At 41.4% G+C, this 16,023-nt stretch overlaps 1 long non-coding RNA gene across 1 annotated transcript in view; it reads right to left on the bottom strand.

Moving 5' to 3' along the window:
• Positions 1-13,237: 13,237 nt before the first annotated feature.
• LOC142814733 (uncharacterized) overlaps positions 13,238-16,023 on the bottom strand; it is a 28,367-nt gene continuing 25,581 nt past the window's right edge. Inside the window, exon 3 of the long non-coding RNA XR_012895063.1 lies at positions 13,238-13,303. This is a non-coding gene — a long non-coding RNA (uncharacterized LOC142814733). The remainder of the gene's footprint in view (positions 13,304-16,023) is intronic.

Raw genomic sequence — 16,023 nt, 5'->3', positions numbered from 1 at the left:
CATTCCTGCAAAATATGGCTGGTGCATCTAACCACTTAACGAAATAACTACTGTCGTTCGAATGTATCAGCTATAAATTATGTGGACCAAAAAAACTGTCAAGTATGCCGTCTGGTGCATTATTAATGTGAAAACCTTAGATGCCTCCCCCAAACACTAATATTGGCCGTCGACAACCACACCGCCGTATGTCGGCGGCATCAATGCGAGCTGTTGCTTCTAGTGGCAGTCAATGTGCGTGCTCTCTGCACATGTTGTATACCTTATGCGGCACTTCACAGAGCTCTCATTGGCCAACGTGACACTCATTTAGATAACTTTATGGTGAGTTTAACAGCTGGTGTGCAAGCTCTCATAGCACTGCCTGGCAAGCCAGCGCTCTCTCCACGAAAGGGCATCTGCTATGCAAGAACAAGGCAGGCGACACCACATTCAAAAAGATAATGTAAAGAAGACTGCATGGGAGCACTGTGAAAAGAGTGTGACACGCTCTCGCTGTAATTGTTGGGTTTCAATGATAAGTAGCATCGGTTGCTGCCCAGTTATTTAACCCATGGTTTCGTAAGAATGCATCACAGTCTGAAGTTCATAATTGGGAGAAAACGTTTTGTACACTGCTGCAATACACCCTGGGGTATAAGATGTGAGAAAAAGGTTTCCTTGTTTTGTGCAACAAAAGATTGTGATCTTCTGGACAAGTGGAGGTGAGCAGTCCTCATGAACAATCAGGTCCTTCATTCCACTGATTTTGGCTACAAAAAACATTTCAAGCTCAAATGCATGTGCAAAGAATGAACAACACACTACAATGAACACGTCCTGAGGAACATGCCGCAAAGGGGGACATTGTCAAGGGACACTGTGCCAGTAAAGTTCCCTACCTGGCATACCCGACCAATGTGAGAAAACATTTCATTAAATGCCAAGCTGCTAAGCGCTGTGAAGCAATTGGTTCTGCTGAGGTTTCTAATAGAGTGTCACTACCGCTCTTCTCTAGGTATTGCATGTATTTTACCGTCTTAGTTAACCATAGTTTTGTTTCACTGCAGTCTGTGCAGCTTATGTGATGTGACATACTCTCCTGTGGTGCCTCATGCATGCTCACATAAGCAATGACACAATTGGCAAAGTTAGAAAATATATTTGTAATAGAAATTGCTTGAGTATGTGAGTAATGTGAGTCCAGCTAAACCACTGGTCCTGCAAGGATGTACAGGCACTATTTTACAACTCAAGACGACACAAACCACTGCATCACAGGCCCTTACAAAAGTAAGTGTGGGTACCGCAGCCTGCAGTTGTTGACGTACGTAAATAACACTTTCAGTGTTGACAGAGTACACGTCTAGATAACGGAAACTAAATTCCAATATTCATTTAAAAAACAAAACCAAATAAAAACCAGCTTTGACTCTCCCTGTAGCTTCATTGTGCTACAGAACAAAACCATCCCTCTAGTGGAGCATACATGTTGCAGGTGCCTATTATACAAATGTGTATGTTGATTTTTCAGGCATTTTCATGTGACTGGTGTGCGCGCATAGGTATCTGTGCATGACAGCCGTGCCTGTGGCGACAGCCTACATTCGTTTATACTTTCACAGCATGAGCAGATGATCGCAAGAACTTCGACACAGGGAAAAAAATGTCAACAAATCCATTTTATTGCCCTCAATGGTTCAGCTGCCCTTTCCTTATATACACATATAGCAAGCCAGCGAGACCCTGGTGCACAGCTCACTACGTATTGTGCCATCTATTGCAGAAAGAGCACAGCCTTATTGATTTGTCTACCAAATCTGGAGACCAATTCATACACTTCTTACTTTTCCACTGTGGCATGTACTTCTGATGTTAGCAACATTGCAGAACTCCTCGCATGCAATCAGGTCGCCATCAGCTCACACAAAGTCATGTAGACTAACAGAGCCTGGTGTCGCTCCATTGAAGCTGAAATGCCAAACAACACTGCACGTAAGCAAATTGTGTGAGGTCTTGGCATGCGTTTAGACAGAACCACATCAGCAAGAAGTTAGGCAGTCTACAGAACATCTATTGAAATAATGGCACTTTATATGTCATGTTCTGACGTAGTTGCCAAAAAAAGCATTAGCAAAAAGTATTCTCTTGAAGAAAAAGAAATGATTTTGCTATCATCATTGTTCAACAACGTAAACAGCAATGGTTGCACCAATGCCTTTTGGCAAATACTCAAGTGCCCGGTTTGTGAAATTAGTGGCACTGCAATTTTTTACGTCTACTTTCTCACCTAGTTTAGGAGTCTAAAAAAAGTCGCATATTACTAACATGTATTGTGGGAGTGCTTTTAAAATTTCTTCGCTGTTGAGAGAGAGCAAACACCTTGTACTCAATGAATGTTCATCATGGACGTTATATTTCTTCATTGCTATGAGAGCTTCATTCTTCAGGGCTTCCGTTATGGAGGGGTTCAACTGCAAAAGTGCTCCTCTGTGTTCCAGCTACTGGGGTGCCTGCTACGTGCAGCCATCAAGCAAGAAAGCAAGGACCTTGAGGCAAGCCACAATGGAGCATTACAGCAGCAGCACCAGAAAAAAAAGGACCACAAGAAGCTTCGATTCGAGCGCAGTGATCAGTCAGAAGGGCTGGCACAGTACTGGAATAATTTAACTAATTTCCCAGCTTTTTCCACAGACCCCATGCTTGTTGTAGCCCCTGCATCTCCATGCAAGGAAATGTGGTCGGACGTTGCACGGAAGTCTGATTCTGCTACCATACAATGCCACTGTGCGATGTCAGTGACACCTAAGGTCCCAGAAACAGACACTGCTCATGGGTATCCTTCACTGCCAATAACTGCAGTGGCAATCACCAGGGCTCCAGCTGTGACTGTTTTTGCTGAAATAAAATGGCACCCTGTGCGTGCTCCTGCACTTGTCGGTGGTGTGTGGATGCAGCACAAAGTGAAGAAGACTGGGCGTACTGCCGCGCCACTGTGCTCTGCTGCTTTTGAGCAGAGCTCACCTTCTGACTGTGGGCTACCCGACGCCTGCGGCATAACATCCACGGTGAGCCCCCAGTCAGAAGGTGTGGTTCTGCGCAAGGGCAGCAATGCGGCTGACACCAGCGCTTCCACACCTCGTGGTGATCCCTGTGTAGAAAAAGAGGTTGAAGTCGAAAATAAGAAAGGGTGTAGTAACAAGAAACCAGTTTCTCCTGCTCTTGTCAGTGGTGCAAGTGTGCACCACAAAGTGAAGAGGACTGGGTGTACTGCCGTGCCACTGTGCTCTGCTGCTTTTCAGCAGAGCCCAGCTTTTGACTGTGGGCCACCTGACGCCTGCGGCGTAACATCCACGGTGAGCCCCCAGTCAGAAGGTGTGGTTCTGCGCAAGGACCCCAGTGCGGCTGACACCTGTACTTCCTCACCTCGTGGTGAAGACCCTGAACAGGAGCAGAAAGCAACATCAGCAAAATTGTCACACAGCCATATTTGCACAGGTAGAGGAAATCTTTCTGTAGGAAGCTAATTCAGCACTTATAAGGAGTTTAAAGCTAGCTTTGAAGGATGTAAAAGTGAAGGGTTGCATCCGATGCATATTGAAAGATCAGATAAAAACCCATTGTGTACTGAGAAAGATTTAAACAAACCAGACTTTCCGTATGTTCGAGTTAAGTTTGTCTGTTGCCACGCAGGGTATCCAAATCCGAGGGGACAAAATATTCGGCCCAATCAACGCTTCAACGGTACAGGTTGCAACGTTGAACTTGAGCTTGCACTGCGGGTTTCTCTACAGCCCTATTATGAAGTTGTAAATTTAGCGGATGTGCACAAGCATAAAATAGGTCCCGAGATTTTGGCATGGTACAATAATAATCGTGCATTAAGTGCTCCTGAAGAAGAGCGACTCCAGGAATTGATTTCTTGTAATGTGAAACCTAAAGACCTAAAGGATGCCATTCTGAGGAAAACGGGAAAACATGTTACTTCTCGTGATATTACAAACTTGAAGCATAGAACAGTTCAAAAAATTCAGGGCAATGCTCATCATGGAGCCCTTCTGTTAGAAAAAATCAACGAATTGTCTTCTGAAAACTCTGGGTGGAAGATTCATATTGATAAGAATACAGAAAATGGTCTCTTGTACGCATTGCTTCAATAAGAGCATATGGTCCAGTTACTAGAAAAATACCCTGAAGTGCTGTTCGTTGATGGTACGTATAAAGTTAATAAAGAAGGGTATATCTTGCATTCGATTCTATGTGAAGATGGAACAAGCCATGGGAGGCCTGTATGTTATGCATTTGTTCAGCGGGAGACATCAGAAATATTAAATTCTTTCCTAGAGACATTCCTTTGTTTGAATCCTGTCATAGAGGAGAAGTGAAAATTGTGGTAATGGACAAAGATTTAAATGAAATGAATATAATTAAGCAGCTTCTGCCCAAATGTAGAATCTTGTTGTGTTCGTGGCATGTGTTAAAGTACTTACACGCCAAAGTGATGCAGCATAAGTCAAACAGTCTAAATAAGAAGTATGTTAAAGATATAATTACGAAACTGGTTTTTGCACATACTGTAGATATATATCAAGAGCACTTGTAGGACTTGGAAGAAGCACTTGAAGATGACAAAGCCCTCCTGGAGTACTTTTATAAAAATTGGCACAGCTGCAAGATCATGTGGGTTCATGCTTATTGTGCAAATGCATGTAGTTTAAGAAATAATTCTAACAATCGAATGGAAAGCCATAATCAGAAGTTAAAAAATTATCTAACACGTGACATGCACTTAGTGGAAGCAGTGAAAGCTCTGATAAGGTATGTGACCCATAATGCTCTAGCACTCAGCCATACGCAATATAAAGAAATGAGAACTTGCATTGAGGTGTCAGCAAAATGCACCGAATATGCTAGAAAATTGGTATGTAAAGAATATGGGCTGTTTATGAAATATCCAGGAGACTGTGTTGTCTCTGATGACAAATGCACCGTTTTTGTTGGCAGTAAGCTTTATGAAGTTACTAATAATATGAGGACATGCATATGCACATTTAACGTGCAGTACCAGCTGCCCTGCAGGCACATTCTTGCAGCTAAATCAAAAAATAATATGGAACTGTTTGATGAAAGTTGTGCGTCAAAGCGCTGGCTTAAACCTGATTGTGTGCAGACCGACCAGACAGTGTCACCAGACAAACTAAGCATTTTAACCACAAGCATGGTAAAAAAGGTACAGCCAAAACTTGATAACTCAGAGGCCAGATATAAATATGCATATGCACGTCTGTTGGAACTTTCAAAGGAAGCAGCTAATGTACTAGCCCAATGTAGCGCAACTGAACTTTGCGAAAAATTGAGCGAGTGTGAGGACTTTTTCCAAAATCTTGTTACTTACCCTAGAAATAAGAAACATGATTCACCCCTTCCTAAAATAGCACAAAGTAATGAACAAGTTAGTGGGGAAGGAAAAGGCTTAGAAAAGTCAAAAGAAGTAAGTAATTCGTGGAGTGTAGACCTGAACAACTATCTATTGGCCAAGTCTGCAGATAATGACACTACGAAGAAGGGCTCCACAAAAGATAAATGGGAACTGCAAGAGCAATCTGGTCAAGTTAAGTCTGATTCAAAAGATGAAATTAACTTTACTATAGCCTCGCATGATGATAAAGTATGTCAGGTTCTAGCAAAGACATCGGGCACTAGCTCTTCACCTTGTGATTTTGCACAGCAACTGAAAGCGCTTTGCATACCACAAGTTAAATCCGCTCGCAGCCGACCACGTAAGAGATGTGCACATGATACGAAGCGGGGAGAAAAAAGAATACGTTTGCATGTTTTGAAAAACTCAATTTAAAGACAAGGCATCTGTGACAGTCGTTGGTAGTGGAAGAAATTAGTGACCCCATAGCTGATGCAATTTGAGGTCCAAATAATTGCAAACCGTACAAAATAAGTTTCTCTGATTTAGTGGCCTTACGAGGCATGGGATGGCTGTCAGATGCAATCATAAATGCAGCGCAATTTATTATTTCGCATCAGTTTCCTGGTCTGTGCAATTATCAGGATGTTCTTGGGGAGAGCTTGAAATATAAGAAGCGAGACAACTTTATTCAAATACTGCATATTACTGGGCGTTAGGTTACAGTGACAAATTATGGTGCCCCTACAAACAGTGTATTTTTGTACGATTTGTTAGACCAGGACATTATGCCAAGTGTAGCAACTCAAGTTATGAACATAATGAGTCTAGCTTCAAACACTCTTACCATTCACGCTAAGGCAGTACAGCGTCAAGAGAACTTTTATGACTATGGCCTTTTTGCCATTGCTAATGCATTCACCATTGCATCTGGCATCGACCCGTGCACCGTTGCTTTTGATAAGACCTTGATGCGCAGGCATTTGATATCATGTCTTGCAGACAATGAGATGGTGCATTTCCCTATTGCTACAATGCAAGTGCCCAGGGTAAAACCAAAATCAAGTTGCTTTTTTGTTCCAAAGTAATATTTAATGTTTAAACCATTAAAAAAAAAATCAGCCTTAAATTGAAACCATATAGTTCTATAGCTGCTGATTTGAGACCTTTCTATAGATTCCAACTCTAGGTTATTAATATACTCTGTCATCATCATGAGCATTCTTAGTTCTTCTGCCTCACAAATACTTTTAAAATGACATTCTTTGGTCCGTGTTATTTAGCGAGATAACTTTCTGCAGGCATTATTTATCCAGAAAATATTGGAAACCATTACACTCTATGCACCTTGCTTTTAAAAACTAAGTGGTTTGAGGAAAAGCTAATAAATTATGATGCCTATCGGTCAATAAAATGATCTGTGTAAAAAATGCAGGCCAGAAAGTTATTATTTTTGTGGTATATTTTAGGGACCATGAGCATCCTAGCATGTTGCAACCTTTTTAAATGTTTAAGTATACAAATGTATGAAACCTTTTAAAGGGGCCCTAAAGGCAACTGTTGGTGCACTGTTTGTGATGCACTGTTTGTTCCGTGCTAAGAAAATGCCTTGTTTAAAAAGAAGTTATATATTAAGTAGTCAGCATGCTACATCTGGTATTTAAACAACTTTCCAAGTAGGTCTTCTTGACATTTTGTCCCTTAGGTGGCGTGAAATACAGTAGTAGCAGGCGTGGTAGAAGGAAAGTTTAGCTGTTATGAGCAGACACCAGTCAGTAGCTTTGGAGAAGCTTCTGTGGCACAGGTAGGTAATTTGAAAGAACTTTCACTGCCCCCCCCCCCCTTGTTTTTGGGTGATGATTGAAGCTAGCCATGAGTCTCGTCGGCAGCTCTTAGTTCAAAGAATGAAATAGAAAGAACTAAGCAGCATTTCAACCAGATTTGGGCGCACGTTAAAGAACCCCAGGTGGTAGAAATTTCCAGAGCCCTCCACTACGGCGTCTCTCATAATCCTATGCTGGTTTCGAGACGTTATACCTTGCATATAAAAAAATAAGCATTTCATACCAGATTTTAATGCGCTGAAATCATCTTTTCTACTGTGGACAGTTTCAGTAATTACTTTCTCTGGGACTCAACCATGTCATTTTATAGAGTTACAGAGTTCGCAGAATATTGCATGGGTGCCTCGAGCCTTATCATACATTTACTTCTTTTTTAGTGAACTAAGCCCTGTAGATAATACTGACGTTTAGGCATTCTTAAACTTTCACTCATCATTCGAACGGGAGAAATTTTTTGCCTTTAGCGTCCCTTTCAGATGAAGAAGATTTGTTCATTTGTGATTGAATGCCTGACTTCATTTTCCAAGCTGTGCTATGTGGAAACACATACTTCGGCAAAATGAAAGCTAATGCGGGCAGCTGGTGAAAATTTACTTTTCCAACTGTAAATAAATTTTATGTAATTGTATTACACAGTAAGATGTTCTTAATGCATTAACAAATAGTTCATATTCTTAACATTCCCTAGAAAACAGCATTATTTCTAGTAAAAGTCTAAATGTTTGCTATGGCAAAGTTTGATTCCATTAGGCTGGCAGCAGTTCAGCATGGCCTGTATTAGCTTCATACTGTCTAGGTCTCTGGGCAAAGCCTGACCACAACAGAGTGCGTTCTCGGGTGGCGGATAGAGAAACGTTCCATGGTGTGAAGTTGCACAAAGCTGCTTCATATCATGGTACAGGCAGTTATGCCCGCGGACCAACAGACATATAGTCATGGTTCATATTAGTAACAACCATATTTTTGCTGCTGTTAGTGGCCAGTGGTTTTTACACATCACCTGAATTTAAGTCAGTGCATATACTTAGACATTGTGATATGCATGTAACATCAGTGCAGTGCTCATGTTGGTTACCATTCACAAGACCATAACAAGGTCCTGCTGCCAGCCATCATGTCCTGGTCCTGGCCTGCCTTTGAGAGGCTGACTCAGCCGTCTAGGTTGGCGAGCGGGTTCCTGTTTCTGGTCACCAGCCACAATGGTGCAGTGACCAGCCACCATGGTGCATGCATGGGTAGATCTGTCTGGTATAAAGTGTTAATGCACGCTTGTTAATACGTTGTGAACTTGCTATAAACAGCACTACGACTAGACAAAGAAAGAAGAAACAGAAGCTGCAAGGGACATCCTGTCTCTTGCAGCTCTATCTATCAGATGTTCTGATCTCTCTGGTCACATTTGGAGATTGTTTTCACACTATGACTGAAGCGCTTCTGTCCATGACTTATGGGTGAATTGGGCTTCTCATCTGCTTCAGCCAACAAATACACCTGCAAAGAGTGAGTCTGCCACTGTGGATGACACCAGCATTGGAACTACTAGCGACTGTTTTTGTTTCAAATGTTCAGCAGAACTTCATTTAATTACAAAGCTTTGCTTGTCTTAGTAGTTTGGTAATGGGTGCAGTTTCAGTGTGGTTGTTTTGCTTTTATTTAAAATTAGTTTCGTTTTAAATGTTTGACATTTGTGTGTGAAAAACTGGTTTATCCTTTCCTGAAACGAGACCCTGCCTCAGTAAAACGATCCTGAATCGCAGGCATGATGACTGAATGGCTGCAGCTGCTTCAATGCTGCCCAAGGATGTAGTGTTGATGTTTGAGAGCAGCAGCCATAGGCCGTTAGAAAAAGTGGAACTTAATTAAACTCACTCAAGAAATAAGTTTCCCCATGGAAACTCACTCGGACTCAAAATCACTGAAATTTAGCTCAACAGAACTGATTGGGACTCGCTAAACTGTTTGTCAACCACTCTCACTCAGGCTCAAACTTACCAACATATTACTCAGTTCGGCATGCTCAGACTCGCGATTTGACTTGTGTCTGAGTGAGCAAACAGCTGTCACTAGTCGCAATGCAACAAGAATATTTTTATGAAATATGCTGCTCACATCAGAAATTTTTGCCATGAATGTCCCGAGAGCGAGTTTGTGAAGAGAAGTCTTGGCGACCCCCTTATCTCCTAACTTGCGCCTCTGTTCAATACCCGCATAAACGATTGTGTGTTGACGTATGCCTGAACAGACTTGATTACCAATGTAAGCAAATATAACGTCGATAGTTATGCTGATAGGCGGGTATATAGGAACATAGGTCAGAAATAAAAGGTGGTGCTCACTAAGGCTCACCCAAGAAATACACGTCGAGCTTAGGGTTCACCACCTCAGACTCGCAAATATTTTACTCACTCGGATTCAAGCTCATTAAAATTTTCCTTAGCCAGACTCACTCTAACTCAAACTCATGTAATATTACTCAGCTGTACTCACTCAAACTCACGACTCGATTATACTCCAAGTGAGCCTGGCCGCAGTAACGTCCAACGTGCCATGCTCAAATCAGCCAATCTCTGATACAATAACTGTGACGGGTAATTTTTGAGCTTGTAGCGCAATTTATCGAGTGAAAGGAAAGCAATTTTCAGGTGAATTTGAACATTTATTGAGAAATTCTGGCCTCGTGCTGCACAACAATATTTGGCTCACGTGTTCTCGGGAGTCTTGACTACCGATTGGCCACGTTTTCCGACCATATTCATTAAGTGTTGCAATGCCCCTTAAACTTCGAAGAGGTTTTGCGGCAGTGCGAATTCCCTTGGATAGGTGCTTTCATGGCATAGCATTCTATGCTGTAGTGAAATTATCTTTAGAGGAGGTTATGTGCAGACCAATGTTAATTATGTTCATTGCAAATACTTCAAAATTTTCAATAATTTAAAATCAAGTCGAAGCGAGTTTGAATACAGTACTGTTCCTTCATATTTGCACAAGCCTGCTTTTTTTTAGCTAATATATTTGTCTTTTTTGCTCTGTCTACGCAATCGGCTTCTCCCCTTCTTTTTTTCTCTTTCTTCTCTTTCTAATGGTTCTCCCATCTACTTTTTCACTCTCTCTTTTGCATCCTCCCTTGCCTTTCCCACCCCCTATACTATTTAAGGCTATGATTTCTTCTGTCACCGTGCGTAAATAGCTGAAGAGTTATGCTCAGCTTTCAATTGTACGTTTGCTGGTTCGAATATTGCCTCGGGTAAGCAAAAAAAAAAAGACCAAGTATTCTTGTTTTCTTTCTTTCTGCTGCTAAGAAGTGGTTCATTGCAGATGGGGCCCGTCTTCTAAAACTGCACAGGCTCGGAGGTGCCAGTTAGCTTGCCAGTATCCATTCTAATGTTATGACTGGCAGTGCAAGGACCCAGTCTGCAATAGACGCTCATTGGCGTACCTGCCAAATGTGGTACGCGTCCAGCAGAAACGCAAGAAGTGTCTGGGTGTGCTGCAGGGAACACGCATCAGCGTTGCTGGGACAGACAGTTCGCGTTTGAGGAGAGGCGCATGCACGGACCGAGGATATGAAAAGCGCGTCGCGTGTGCGCTCAGAGCTCTCCCTGTGGCCTTCGTTACGGCCAGTCCTGTCTCCTGTAAAAGCGCATCTCGACGCCTTGTGTTTTTCACACCTGTAAATAAGTAAATAAAATGTGTGTTACTGTCATCAAGAAGCCTCTCAAAGTTGTCTCCTTCCCCGGCACCTGGGTGAAAGCCTGTGCCCCTAACCTCGGTCACATCAAGGTGTGCTTCCCAAAAGTATCGCTGTTGTATGTATTGTGTGCTCACAGTTGACAACAATGAAGGCATGGCTAAACTTGTTGCTGGTTTATCACCAGCCTTCTTGCAATATGTGCCTGTTTCAAATATATAAGGGCTAGGTTTTCTTTTTTTTTTTTTTTCAAGTCCTAATTCGTTCGAGATAAAACTACAGCGAATTCAAGATGCTCATGTTTGGAACATTTAAGTAGACTTTCCAACTGCCCCTTTGCATAGTTGCCACTGCAATTAAGGCATCTGTTTTGGCCTTGTGGCAGCTTTTTCTATGCCCCCCCCCCCCCCACACACACATTGAAGACAGCCAAGTCAATTCTGTATGCCACTCACTGTCCGTAAATTGTTGTCTACACAACCTGCTTCAATATTTCTATACTCTTTTTCCACTTTGCTGTCACCAGGATTGCCACCTTTTCTCAAACAAAAAAACAGGCCCTTCAACGAGGGAAAGAGGGAGGGCCGAGGATACCAGGAGATTAATGTCCAACAATAGACACCATGCCAGGTCTTTGGCATACAGTGCCATTTCAAAATAATATTGCTTTCTTTGAGTCAAATAAACCTGATATAAATGCAAAAATGGCTCACTGAGCTAACCTACTAGTCTAATTGCTGGCATAAAAATATCCATGGTTAGAATAATGCTTCGTTTCCCTCCCTTAAAGAAGAAAAATGGGGGGACCCTTAAGGTTCGCTTTCAAGAATTGAACACGATAATGACACCCTGGCCCTAGTGCGTACTTCAAGCACTTGGTGCATGAAATCTTTTCGAACTTGGTATGCACTCACTATGTGGTCTAAAGGAAATGTGTGTATCAAAATGTGTGCGTTTTGTTATGGCTGGCCACCTTTTAACTATCAAGTCCTTAAGATAATCACATGTTCTGATGCCTGATTACATTGCACACTTGTACCAAGAAATATTACTGTGATACTACATATTGAATTGTGAAGGCAGTATGCAGGACACATATGTGTTTGCAAAGCCTAACGTTACTTCCGCTGCATTTTCAAGCAGATGAAGTTATTTTTCCTGAATTTCCAAGCACATGTGTGGCTGTGCGGTAGAACGCCTGCTTGCCATGCAAACGGCCTGGGCTCGATCCTCCCGCAAACTGGGAAAATTTTATTACTTATTTTATTTGCATCTTTCTTGATTTTCCGGTTGCTCACAAGGTTCATCACTCACAATCAACGATGCCCACGAGATTTTTAAAACTATCGCATTAAAACTGGCATAGAAGGGTAACAATGTATGACTGATTGAATAAGCTTTTACAGCTTATCCCAAATCACATTGATATGACGTTGAAATCCCTAGGTCCATTGTTAGACTACCAAATGTCATGGCTTTCACTTTTATCTCTGTTTAGGGGTACAGCAATTAACTGGCCAGAAAGTGTAAATAGATCTTTCATTATTTGGAAACATGCAGAAGTATGATAAAATCAAGCTCCCTTTCCCTTGAGTAATTTGAGTTGTATATGTATTTTAAAATGGTGTTTGAAAATCACAGCAGATGTGCCATTGCACCGCTTCGTGGCAAAAGCTTAGTATCGGGTTCTGGAGAATTTCTGCACGTTGCCTGCTGCAGCTCAGACAATTGTTAATTTGGCTTAAAGTTATATAGTATATATATTGCATTCTCACTTTCAGTTTTGCTTATTATGCAGTTTAACTTACCCTTCGTAGGTTCATCGATATTTTTCACATAATTACAGAAATTTGCAGAACTTCATGCCTAAAAATAATGTGACACAATCTTCACAAAAATATGGCCATCAATTTATGAAAAAAAAGTGGGACGCATGTGGCTCATCGGCCCATGAAGCATCTTTGAATAAGTGGGGCAACATCTGTCACATTGTCTCATAAGGGCACTAAGCTGTAATTCCGCTGCCAAATTCCTGCCCAAAAAGGCCCAATGGAAGCAGTGCAGAGGAACACTGCTAAAACTGTGGGAAAAAAATTGCAGTGAACCTTAATTTCAGATGTTCTACACAATTCTGCGCCTCTGCCGGTGGCACTGAGTCTAGCGGCTCTGTCCCAAGGTCTTCACATACACAAACCCTTTCAGCTTGTGTCTGTCTTGTCGGTAGGTGTAGATAATATTGAAACTTGACGAAGACAAGGAAAAAACAGCAGGCATAGAAGAGTGCACGCATTCATATGAAAATAAAGATAAAGGAGAATATTGGTTTTTATTCACATTCAACGAAGCTGTGTCTATGCATGTCTTGTCTTGTATCTGCAACGGATAAGGGCGAACATCTCAGTTAAGCCTGCATTTTCGCACATAATTAAAATTGCGGTAATGAATCATGGCAAGCCACTTCGACGTGGTGTCAATGCACTGAATGCTGTAAGTGTGTTTACAAATGTTGCATCATATTCGTGAACTCTATTCAGGTGTGACATATTTGCTTTTTTCGTATATCTTGCATGATTTGACGATCTTCAATATTCGTGTTCTCTTTGGCTTCTTGGCTGTATGAAGCAGCCATTTTGCCATTTTTTTCCTTTGGCCCGAAATTTTAGCAACAGTGTCTTAGCCACAGCTTTTGGTCTCATTGCCTCTCCTCATAATGGTAAAAACTTTAAAAGAAAGTGCTGTTTTGTGACATCCATCAAACATGAAAAAACAGTTATGCATGTATGCTATGTTATTAGGCTATACAAGGAACTGCTTCATTTTTCATTCGAGTACACTTTCACAACAATTTTAGGCAGATATATTTTACAATTTAAAAAGAAAATCTATAGCTGCACGCCAAAATTCTCTCAAAATTCTGAACAGAAGAATACCATAAATTTGGAACTTTAGCTACCTAGTACGCAATATGACACCGGCTGAAAAAATATTAACAGAATAAATGATTTTAAGCTCAACGTATCCCTCATACCATTCAATGTAAATGTGCAATATATAGTTTCTCAGTTTCCTTAATGTTTCTGGTACACCACAGCTGGAAGGCATTGTGCTGATGACAACGTAAAGTGGCAGAGAAAGTTTTACTGAGGAAAAAGTAGGATGCATTCATCCTATTAACCCTCAAAAGGATAAGAAATGGATGCTCAACAGTGGAGCTTCCTCCGCAGCAACAAAAAACCTGCATTGAACCACAGTGCATGCACACACCATCTCTCCAGCATTTCGCTCATGCACTGTGTCATGGCAGAATTTGGTACCAATGCAGTGAACAGCTGTAGGCCACTGTTTGCAACATGTGTTGCATAGAAGACTCCATCAGCGACAAGGTTTGGTGAAAACTGTTTCATTGCCTTTTTTGTGTTGCCAATACGTGATTAGACACTCTGAATTACGAGCTATCCAGTGACATAAAAGAAATGTACATTAAAAAATTGGTTGGCTGTTGGAAATAATCAGGCCCTCGAAATCCACAGAACCGTTAAGAAAGGGTAAGTATTCATTGGTACAAGCACATTCCTGGAGCTAAGTAGCCAGCTGCGCTACACAACTTCTCAAGTCTTTTCTTATAATGTGCCAGGGCGGATGCTGTGTATCATACTGTTGCACAAGTTTTCCTTTTATTTTGGTGTACTTAACATCTTAAAACATAAGTTAACTATAAAAACATATATAGTTTTGCAAATCATGACCGTTGAATCAAACACAAAAAATTAAATTTGGAGTGTCAAATCACTGAATATTTCCACAGATCGAATCACACTTGTCTAAAACACCCAGTCGACCGCTCCAGTTGCTGTTTTCTGCTGAAATATGTTAACGCCGACGCCATATGAATATTTAACATGGCATACGGCGTGCTAGGCCTTTGTGCGATAATTTAAGCTTGAACAGAAGCATGTAGCTAAGGTGACATAGAAGCCGTCGCTAACAAGAGCCATGCGCTCCACTGCTCTGGACAAGTGTGATTCCACCTGTACAGCTGCAGTGTTGGCATTTTTTTGGTGCATGAAATTCTCCATGTATGGAAAGATAGAAACATGAAAAGATGGAAATAAAAAGAATAACAAATAAAACCTTCTAGGTCTGAGTGAGAATAGAAGCCAAGCTGCTTGTGTGGCAAGCAGGCATTCTACCACAAAGCCACGTGCCTGTTCAAAAATAATTTTCATGCTTTACAAATACATGCGTCTTGTATACACGCTTCACAATGCAACATGTAATATCGCAGTATTTCATGGTACAAATGTGCATTGTCACTGGCCATCAGAACGTGTGATTAACATAATGACTTCGTTGTTTAAAGCCAGCCACGAATAACAAAAGGCACAAATGCTACTGGAGTATTCTCCAAGGACCTCGTAGTGGGTGCATAACAAGTTTAAAAACATTTCATGCACATAGTTGCTTGTGGTTTAAAGCATACTACCCAGTACCTGTATTGCGTGGTCTATCCTGTGTCCCATCTCTGCGCTCTTCGAAGTAACTATGTGTACGTATCAACAAGCTCGCTTAGCCACCATTTAGAAATCCATTACACAGACTGCAGCTATATGCGAAACCCTTACTGGCATAAGCCACTTTAAAGATTGATTACGTAGTAATAATCTGCAATATAAAATTTTCAAGTAATGTTATCTCGCAAAAAGTATGCTATAGGTAGTTGGAGTATGCACTAGGGATAGGATATGACTGTCGTGTTCTACTCAAACATTGAGGGTCCCCTAATTTTTTTCACCAAATAATTGTAAAATTCATATATAGTAATGTTCCACAAGCATGGTTTTGTAAGTAATCACCCTTTTGGCCTATACTGGAAGAGTGGAGGGGGTGCTGTTAGGAGTGGATTTACAGGCTGTTAAGAATGGATGGACAAATTTGACAGATTGTTGTGCAAGTATGCAAGCATTAGGGCATGTCAGTTCACATTAAATACCTGAAAAAGATCACAGGCAGGGGTCCTGATAGATGTGGACTCTTGAAAGCATTTCATGCTAGGAAAGAAGTGATGTGTCATTGACACATCTGTTGAAACTTGG

Source organism: Rhipicephalus microplus, chromosome 1, assembly GCF_043290135.1.
Source record: "Rhipicephalus microplus isolate Deutch F79 chromosome 1, USDA_Rmic, whole genome shotgun sequence".
NCBI lineage: Eukaryota > Metazoa > Arthropoda > Arachnida > Ixodida > Ixodidae > Rhipicephalus > Rhipicephalus microplus.
This window is presented reverse-complemented; position numbering and strand designations above follow the sequence as displayed.